This window comes from Lipotes vexillifer, unplaced genomic scaffold, assembly GCF_000442215.2.
Source record: "Lipotes vexillifer unplaced genomic scaffold, Lipotes_vexillifer_v1.1 scaffold236, whole genome shotgun sequence".
In the NCBI taxonomy this organism is placed as follows: Eukaryota; Metazoa; Chordata; class Mammalia; order Artiodactyla; family Lipotidae; genus Lipotes; species Lipotes vexillifer.
Window position 1 is genome coordinate 1,231,667 of NW_006773295.1, and position 9,087 is coordinate 1,240,753.

The 9,087-nt window shown below is 54.3% G+C and overlaps 1 non-coding gene across 1 annotated transcript; it reads right to left on the minus strand.

Moving 5' to 3' along the window:
• Positions 1-6,947: 6,947 nt before the first annotated feature.
• Positions 6,948-7,020, minus strand: TRNAG-CCC (transfer RNA glycine (anticodon CCC)). The gene has a single exon. It is a non-coding gene; the product is annotated as a tRNA-Gly (tRNA).
• Positions 7,021-9,087: the final 2,067 nt, after the last annotated feature.

A 9,087-nucleotide genomic window follows, 5' to 3' on the forward strand; every position in this document is an offset into this window, starting at 1 on the left:
GTGGTTGGTGTCTGGAGCCTGGTGTCTGGCGCCTGGTTGGTGTCTGGAGCCTGGCTGGTGTCTGGAGCCTGGTGTCTGGAGCGTGGTTGGTGTCTGGAGCCTGGTGTCTGGCGCCTGGTTGGTGTCTGGAGCCTGGCTGGTGTCTGGAGCCTGGTGTCTGGAGCGTGGTTGGTGTCTGGAGCCTGGTGTCTGGCGCCTGGTTGGTGTCTGGAGCCTGGCTGGTGTCTGGAGCCTGGTGTCTGGAGCGTGGTTGGTGTCTGGAGCCTGGTGTCTGGCGCCTGGTTGGTGTCTGGAGCCTGGCTGGTGTCTGGAGCCTGGTGTCTGGAGCGTGGTTGGTGTCTGGAGCCTGGTGTCTGGCGCCTGGTTGGTGTCTGGAGCCTGGCTGGTGTCTGGAGCCTGGTGTCTGGAGCGTGGTTGGTGTCTGGAGCCTGGTGTCTGGCGCCTGGTTGGTGTCTGGAGCCTGGCTGGTGTCTGGAGCCTGGTGTCTGGAGCGTGGTTGGTGTCTGGAGCCTGGTGTCTGGCGCCTGGTTGGTGTCTGGAGCCTGGCTGGTGTCTGGAGCCTGGTGTCTGGAGCGTGGTTGGTGTCTGGAGCCTGGTGTCTGGCGCCTGGTTGGTGTCTGGAGCCTGGCTGGTGTCTGGAGCCTGGTGTCTGGAGCGTGGTTGGTGTCTGGAGCCTGGTGTCTGGCGCCTGGTTGGTGTCTGGAGCCTGGCTGGTGTCTGGAGCCTGGTGTCTGGAGCGTGGTTGGTGTCTGGAGCCTGGTGTCTGGCGCCTGGTTGGTGTCTGGAGCCTGGCTGGTGTCTGGAGCCTGGTGTCTGGAGCGTGGTTGGTGTCTGGAGCCTGGTGTCTGGCGCCTGGTTGGTGTCTGGAGCCTGGCTGGTGTCTGGAGCCTGGTGTCTGGAGCGTGGTTGGTGTCTGGAGCCTGGTGTCTGGCGCCTGGTTGGTGTCTGGAGCCTGGCTGGTGTCTGGAGCCTGGTGTCTGGAGCGTGGTTGGTGTCTGGAGCCTGGTGTCTGGCGCCTGGTTGGTGTCTGGAGCCTGGCTGGTGTCTGGAGCCTGGTGTCTGGAGCGTGGTTGGTGTCTGGAGCCTGGTGTCTGGCGCCTGGTTGGTGTCTGGAGCCTGGCTGGTGTCTGGAGCCTGGTGTCTGGAGCGTGGTTGGTGTCTGGAGCCTGGTGTCTGGCGCCTGGTTGGTGTCTGGAGCCTGGCTGGTGTCTGGAGCCTGGTGTCTGGAGCGTGGTTGGTGTCTGGAGCCTGGTGTCTGGCGCCTGGTTGGTGTCTGGAGCCTGGCTGGTGTCTGGAGCCTGGTGTCTGGAGCGTGGTTGGTGTCTGGAGCCTGGTGTCTGGCGCCTGGTTGGTGTCTGGAGCCTGGCTGGTGTCTGGAGCCTGGTGTCTGGAGCGTGGTTGGTGTCTGGAGCCTGGTGTCTGGCGCCTGGTTGGTGTCTGGAGCCTGGCTGGTGTCTGGAGCCTGGTGTCTGGAGCGTGGTTGGTGTCTGGAGCCTGGTGTCTGGCGCCTGGTTGGTGTCTGGAGCCTGGCTGGTGTCTGGAGCCTGGTGTCTGGAGCGTGGTTGGTGTCTGGAGCCTGGTGTCTGGCGCCTGGTTGGTGTCTGGAGCCTGGCTGGTGTCTGGAGCCTGGTGTCTGGAGCGTGGTTGGTGTCTGGAGCCTGGTGTCTGGCGCCTGGTTGGTGTCTGGAGCCTGGCTGGTGTCTGGAGCCTGGTGTCTGGAGCGTGGTTGGTGTCTGGAGCCTGGTGTCTGGCGCCTGGTTGGTGTCTGGAGCCTGGCTGGTGTCTGGAGCCTGGTGTCTGGAGCGTGGTTGGTGTCTGGAGCCTGGTTGGTGTCTGGAGCCTGGTTGGTGTCTGGAGCCTGGTGATCAAGCCGGGAGGAGATCGAGGGGGGAACCTAGCGGCGCTGAGGCTCGTGTGAGTTTGGTTTTTGTTTTAGAGCAAAGGGAAGTCATAAGCCTCTGTGAGTACAGGGTGACAAAGACAATTCTCGGTTTAAAAAGCTGTTAGCCAAAAAACACACAAAAAAACAAAAAAAAAGCTGTTAGCTAATATCTTAACCGTCCCGGCTGCTCCGTCCCCTGCCCCAACCCCTGCCCCTTCCTGGCTGGGAGAATTGAGCCTTCACCACCTATGTGCCGGGGGGGGGGGGGGGGGGGGGGGGGGGGGGGGGGCAGGGGTGGAGGGGTGGCGGGGGAGGGGCTCCCAGGCCTCTGTGAAAGTCATGGACCTCTCAGAAACGTGTTCATTCACCCCCGCTCACAATTCCGGTCACCATCCCAAGGGCCTCCATGCGTCCACAGTAGCCCACCCAGGGGCCCCAGCTGGGAAGCCTGGAATTACTCAAACCCCACTGGCGCCAAGGCTCCCCGCCCTCTCTAGGCCATAGCTCCAGATGAAGGCTAATTCCAAAATGCCCGTGGCCAGCTGTGGCTCGGCCACACCCACAGGCCACCAGGCCTGCTGCCCAGCAGCGGACTGGAATCACAGCCAGTGGCTGAGGGCTGAGGGTGGCTGTTCCCATGGCAACGGATGTCTGAGGGGAAGGGCTTCCTCCCGATCTGGCCTCAGGTTTCTGCCCCAGGGAGAATTCCAGAAGAGCCTCACGGTCTCTGAGACAAAGCCCGCTCTTTGTAGGACTGAGGTGGACAAACCAGCTGAGTGTCCCCAGCCTCTTGGTATCCTGTCTCTGCGGCTTCTAGGTAAATGCGGGGGGATGTGATCTCATGGGGGGCCTGCTGTCCATTGGGGCAGCCCCCTCAGAGGAAGACCATCAGACCCCACACCCTCCTGGCTCTGTGACCTTGGGCAGGTTCCTTCACCTCTCTGAGTATGTTCCTCTCCTGTAGCTGGGAGGGATTGGTGAGGATCAAGCCCTATGCAGCGCCTGGCACACAGCAGGTGCTGCATAAATGCACATAGGCCAGCCCTGGTACTCCCCCACCCTCGTCCCCAATTTGTTTCTTCTCCACATCACGACTTGAGCCCTTCCCTGGCACTCAGAGAAAAAGCCAAAAGGCCAACCAGAATTCTCACGCCTACAACCCCATGTTCCCCGATCTCACCCAGGTGGATGTGAGCAGGGCTTCCCATGTCATAGTTGAGGGCACTAAGGCACAGGGGCCAGTGGCAAGTGGCTGCTAGAGGGGCTGGAGAGTGTCGTCTGAATTCAGACGGTCCTGGTTTCAGATCCTGACTGCATCACCAGCAGGTACCTCAGGCAAAGGGCTTTCACTGTATGGAGGCTCAGTTTGTCCATCTGCGAAAAGGGCTGGAGAAACCCACCCCTCTGAGGTATATTCGGAGGAGGGGATGAGATGGCCAGGGTCTGCAGGAATCCAGCCCCACGTGGTAGTTTTGGCTGCATCCCTAACTCTGAGTAGAGCTTCAGGCCCCCAGGAACCTAGACACCGACTCTTGGCCTAAACCAAGCTCTGGAGCTGTGAGGACACCAGCAGGACTAAGGGGGTGCCCAGGGGAGAGAAGGAGGGGAGAGGGCAGAGGCAGAACAGCATGGGGTGTGGGAACAGAGAGGAAGGAAGTTTCTGCCTGGGAGTGTAGGGGAGAGCCATGCCAGGGATGCCTGCTGCCTGCTGGACTCAGTAGTTCTCATCTGTAAAATGGAGACACTAATGCCAACCTCACAAGATGTGGGAAGGAAGATGTGTAAGGGAGAGTGTAGGGTAAACATAAGAGCACTCAGAAGGGGATGTTGGTCTTGGTGGGGGAAGCACGGTGCCCTCACAAGACTAGTTACTGAGCGTTACTATGTCCCGGCATTGCCGGCCCTCACGAACATGATCGTGTTTAATCTTCCCAGGTAGGGGAAGGGGTAGGGGCAGTTGCTATTCCCATGTTATAGACAAAGAAGTAAAGCTCAGAGAAGCAAAGTCACCTGCCTGAGGTCACACAGTTTAGAAATATGGTACAGCCACTCCCAGATACTTTGGACTCCAGAGACCACATTCTTCTTTTTTTTTTTTTTAATCTTTTGTAACAGCTCTATTGAAATACAATTCTCATACCATGCAATCTATATATACTAACAAACGTAAGGTAGATAGCCAGTGGGAAGCAGCCGCATGGCACAGGGAAACCGGCTCGGTTCTTTGTGGCTGTCTGGAGGGGGGGGATAGGGAGGGTGGGAGGGAGGGAGACAAAGAGGGAAGAGATATGGGCACATATATATATGTATAACTGACTCACTCTGTTATAAAGCAGAAACTAACACACCATTGTAAAGCAATTATACCCCAATAAAGATGTTAAAAAAAAAAAAAAGAAAACACATACCATGCAATCTATATATACTAACAAACGTAAGGTAGATAGCCAGTGGGAAGCAGCCGCATGGCACAGGGAAACCGGCTCGGTTCTTTGTGGCTGTCTGGAGGGGGGGGATAGGGAGGGTGGGAGGGAGGGAGACAAAGAGGGAAGAGATATGGGCACATATATATATGTATAACTGACTCACTCTGTTATAAAGCAGAAACTAACACACCATTGTAAAGCAATTATACCCCAATAAAGATGTTAAAAAAAAAAAAAAAAAAAAAAGAAAACACATACCATGCAATGCACTCACTTGAACTATTCAATGGTTTTTAGTATATTCACAGATAGATGCAATTCTTACCACAGTCAATTTTAGAACATTTTCATCCTCCTAAAAAGAAACCCCATAACCTTTAGCCATCACCGCTCCAAGCCTCTCCAGCCCCTTGCAAACACTAGTCTACGTTCTTTCTTTTTTCTGTTTTTTTGGGATGCGTTGGGTCTTCGTTGAGGTGTGCAGGCTCTAGGTGTGTGGGCTTCAGTAGTTGCGGTACTGAGGCTCTAGAGCCAGGCTCAGTAGTTGCGGCACGTTGGCTTAGTTGCTCCGCAGTATGTGGGATCTTCCCAGACCAGGGCTCGAACCCGTGTCCCCTACATTGGCAGGCGGGTTCTCAGCCCCTGTGCCACCAGGGAAGTCCCTAGTCTACTCTCTGTCTCTATGGATTTGCCTCTCCTGGACATTTCATATAAATGGAATCATACAGTAAATGGTCTTTGATGTCTGGCTTTTTTCACTCAGTATAATGTCTTCAAGGTCCATCCACTTTGTATCAGGCATGAACACTTCATTCTTTTTTCTTTTTTGGCGGCACCACGTGGCTTGTGGGATCTTAGTTCCCTGACCAGGGATCGAACCTGGGCCCTTGGCAGTGGAAGTGCAGAGTCCTGACCACTGCACCGCCAGGGAATTACTTCATTCTTTTTATTGTCAAATAATATTCCACAGTATAGATATACCACATTTCATTTATCCGTTCATCATTTGAGTCGTTTCTATTTTGGCTAGTATGAATAGTGCTGCTGTGAACACTTGTATACAAGTTTTTTGGTATTCATATGTTTTCATTTCTCTTGGCTGTATCCCTAGGAGTGGAATTGCTGGGTCATATGGTAACTCTGTATTTAACATTTTGAGGAATGCCAAACTTTTCCACAGTGGCTGCACCATTTTACATTCCTACCAGCAGTGTATGAGGGTCCCAGCTTCTCCACATCTTTGCTGACACATGTCTTTTTTTTTTTTAAATCAAGTCCTTGAGGTTGCTACCAAGGACTCAACTTTTTTTTTTTTTTTTTTTTTGGGGTTCCCCGGGCCTCTCCCTGTTGCGGAGCACAGCCTCCGGACGCGCAGGCTCAGCGGCCACGGCTCACGGGCCCAGCCGCTCCGCGGCATGTGGGATCTTCCCGGACCGGGGCACGAACTCGTGTCCCCTGCATCGGCAGGTGGACTCTCAAGCACTGCGCCACCAGGGAAGCCCTATGATCTGTCTTTTTGAGACCATATTCTCATTGACTTTGCTATACTAGAGTCTGCCCAGCTTGGGTTCAAATGCTACCAGCTGTAGGATCTCAGGCACATGGGCTCTCTGTGTCCTTTTATAGAAAATGGCATAGGAATCTCTCCCTTCCTCGTTGTCAGGAGGTGAACTGGCAGCATCAGGGCTATGCTAACTGTAAAGTGGGGTGCATATGTCTTTATATGTTTTTATATATGTTTTTATAACCGGGGGTTGGGGCAGATGTACCAGGTATAAAGTCCCTGAGATGTGGACCCATCTGGCTCCCGATCTCTCGCCAGTGCCTGGCACTGATTCTGGCATACAGTAGGCGCTTGGTAAGTGTAGACCCTTGATGCTGCCCAGGAACCTCCCTTAGTGGAAGTGGCCGTGCCCCTGCTAGGGACTCTGGGACCCATGTGGGACAAGGTGCTGGGCCTGCCTATAGCCTCTACAGGACTCTCTGCCCGTTTTAAGGGCTTTGAACATTTTTCCTTCCCTAAGATGAAAAGTTCCTTCTGTTGAGAGTCTCTCGTTCCTCCAAGGCAGAGCTGGAGAGTTTCACCAGAGACAAAAAACAGTGAAATAATGGCAGTCACATCCTAGCAGTGGCCCTTGTTCATATTTAGTCAAACCACCGAGTGTTTGCTGGGTGCCCCGAGCACCTCACTTTCTCTTCCCACTCCCCCCTTTCCTGCAAGGCAGGCCTGCATGCTTTCAATCAGCCAGTATTTTTTCCCTAATTTTTCTTTTATTGTGGTAAAATACACATAACAAAATTTGCCATCTTAAGCTATTTGTAAGTGTACAGTTGAGTGGCTCAAAGAACACTCACATTGTTGTGCAACCATCACCACCATCCATCTCCAGAACTCTTGTCATTTTGCAAAACTGAAAGTTTGTACCCATTAAACTGTAACTCTATTCCCCCCTTCCTCCAGCTCAATCAACCATTATTTTTTTTTAATAATTTTTTTTATAACTTATTTGGCTGCGCCAGGTCTTAGTTGTGGCATGCAGGATCTTCGTTGCGGCGCGACAGGTATTTAGTTGCGGCATGCAGGATCTTTTAGTTGCAGCATGCGGTATCTTTAGCTGCGGCATGCATGTGGGATCTAGTTCCCTGACCAGGGATCGAACCCGGGACCCCTGCATTGGGAGCACGGTGTCTTAACCACTGGACCACCAGGGAAGTCTCAATCAAACAGTATTTTAAAAGCACCTACTAAGTGCCAAGGGGCTGGTCCTGCGGCTGCAAATGAGACAGACGTGGTCCTTGCCTTGTAGGAACTGATACCCATTTTTCAGATGAGAAGACTGAGGCACTGAGAGGGAGAGGCTTTTGCTCATGGCTCCCACCTCATCAGTGGCAAAACAGAGTTTGAACCCACGGCTGGCATAGGGGCCAAGATCCAGCTTCTTGGCCCAAGATGAGTCACTTTTTGGCATGGGGCCTCAGTTGCCCCGTCCATGAAATTGGGTTCAGGAGGGAGTTGGGTTAACCATACGGATGCTGAGGGCTCATACCTCTTCCCCCTAATTTTGGAGAAGAGTGGACACCCTCACCGACCCTATCTTCTCTCGTCCCCTCCATCACCTTCCTACTAACCTGAATTATCCCTGTCATTTTCTTTTCATTTGAGAAGGGTCTTTCTGCAGAAATGGGCTCCAGACTAGTTATGCCCATGACTCCTCTGCTTCCCAACCTGGCCCAGCCCCAGCCCCAGCCCAGAAGACCCCCAACAGATGGGCTTTCCATCAGGGAAGTATGAGGGGCCCCCTGTTTACATTCCTCACTGCCAGATAGCTGCCTGTCTGCTCTGTTTAAGATCCTGGGAACCCAGAGTAAAAAGTTTCTCTTCCCCATTCCCTCATGGAGGGAGCTTTGGAGAGGCCACACTACCTTCCAAGCCTCAGTTTCCCATCTGTAAAATGGGCACAGCAATCCCTACCTCATAGTCTGGTGGAAGGAAGGTTTACATGACACCCCACCCCCCACCCCTTGCTCAGCGAGTTCATTATTAAGGTTTCTTTTTGGTAAATGTTTCACACTGGCGGTTTGAATTTTATTTTAATTTTTTGTCTGTTCGTTTTGGCCGCAAGGCATGCAGGATTTTAGTTCCCCGACCAGGGACCAAACCCATGCCCCCTGCAGTGGAAGCACGGGGTCTTAACCGCTGGACCACGAGGGGAGTCCTCAAACTGGTTTGAACACATCACTTCCATTAAGGTTCTCTGTCTCCAGCGATTCTCAAATCCCACTTTCTAGCTTCTGAACTGACAGCCCATGGGACCTATTTCTACTTGCAAGCTCAGGAGGAAGGACGCACCCCACTGTCTTCCCAGTGGGAGAGTTAGCTCAGTTTAGTAAAAACAATAACGATAAAAAGGGCTAAGAATGCTCCTTGGGCTCTGCACAGACCTGGTGCTCCCAGCATCTTCACTGTGATGTGAGGTGGGGACATATCTACACTGCGCTCTACAGAGGGGACACTGGAGCACAGAGAAGGGACCAGCTGTTCAGTTAGTGAGTCACAGAGCTAGGGCTTGGGCTCAGGGAATCTGGCTCCAGGCTTCCAACCAGTCCCGGCAGAAGTGAGCTGCCCGTCCCATGGAGGTATTCAAGTGTCTGGGGTAGAAGGTGTGTCTGGGTGGTGGGGCTTACCTTCGCCATCTGATAAGAAAAAAAAAGCACTCGTTGATCTCCTACTCAGTGCCAGGCTCCGTGCTAGGCGCTGGGTAGAGGTGAAGTTAAGAGGAGCTCACATTGATTTAGTCCTGGACCTGCTCTGTCTGTAACACAGGTGTCTCCCCCACTGGACGTGGAGCTACCTGAGGCCCGGGACCTACCGCAGACCTGTCTCTGAATTGTCTGCTGAATGAATGAACGAGCGAAAGCGGGGAGGAATCAGCGAGATGTCCATTAACAGATAAGGAAGGAGTCCCAGGCTGGCGAGGTCAGGAGTCCATGATCTCAGGATTCCAGCCAGAGCCCCCTCCACGGAACGCCTGCCCCTCAGGGATCAGGGGATCATGACGCCCACTTTCCAGGTGAGAAAACTGAGGGCCCGCCTCTACCCCCAGCTCGGTGCCACAGCTGCAGGGCGGGCGGGGTGGGCGGGGTGCAGTCCGCGGGCGGCGCGCGAGGTGGAACCTGAGCCCTGGGAGGAGGGACGCTGCGGCGGCGGCGGCGGCGGCGGCGGCGGCGGCGGGCGAGCGGGCGAGCGGGCGAGCGGGCGGGAGCGGGGCCGGCTGCCGG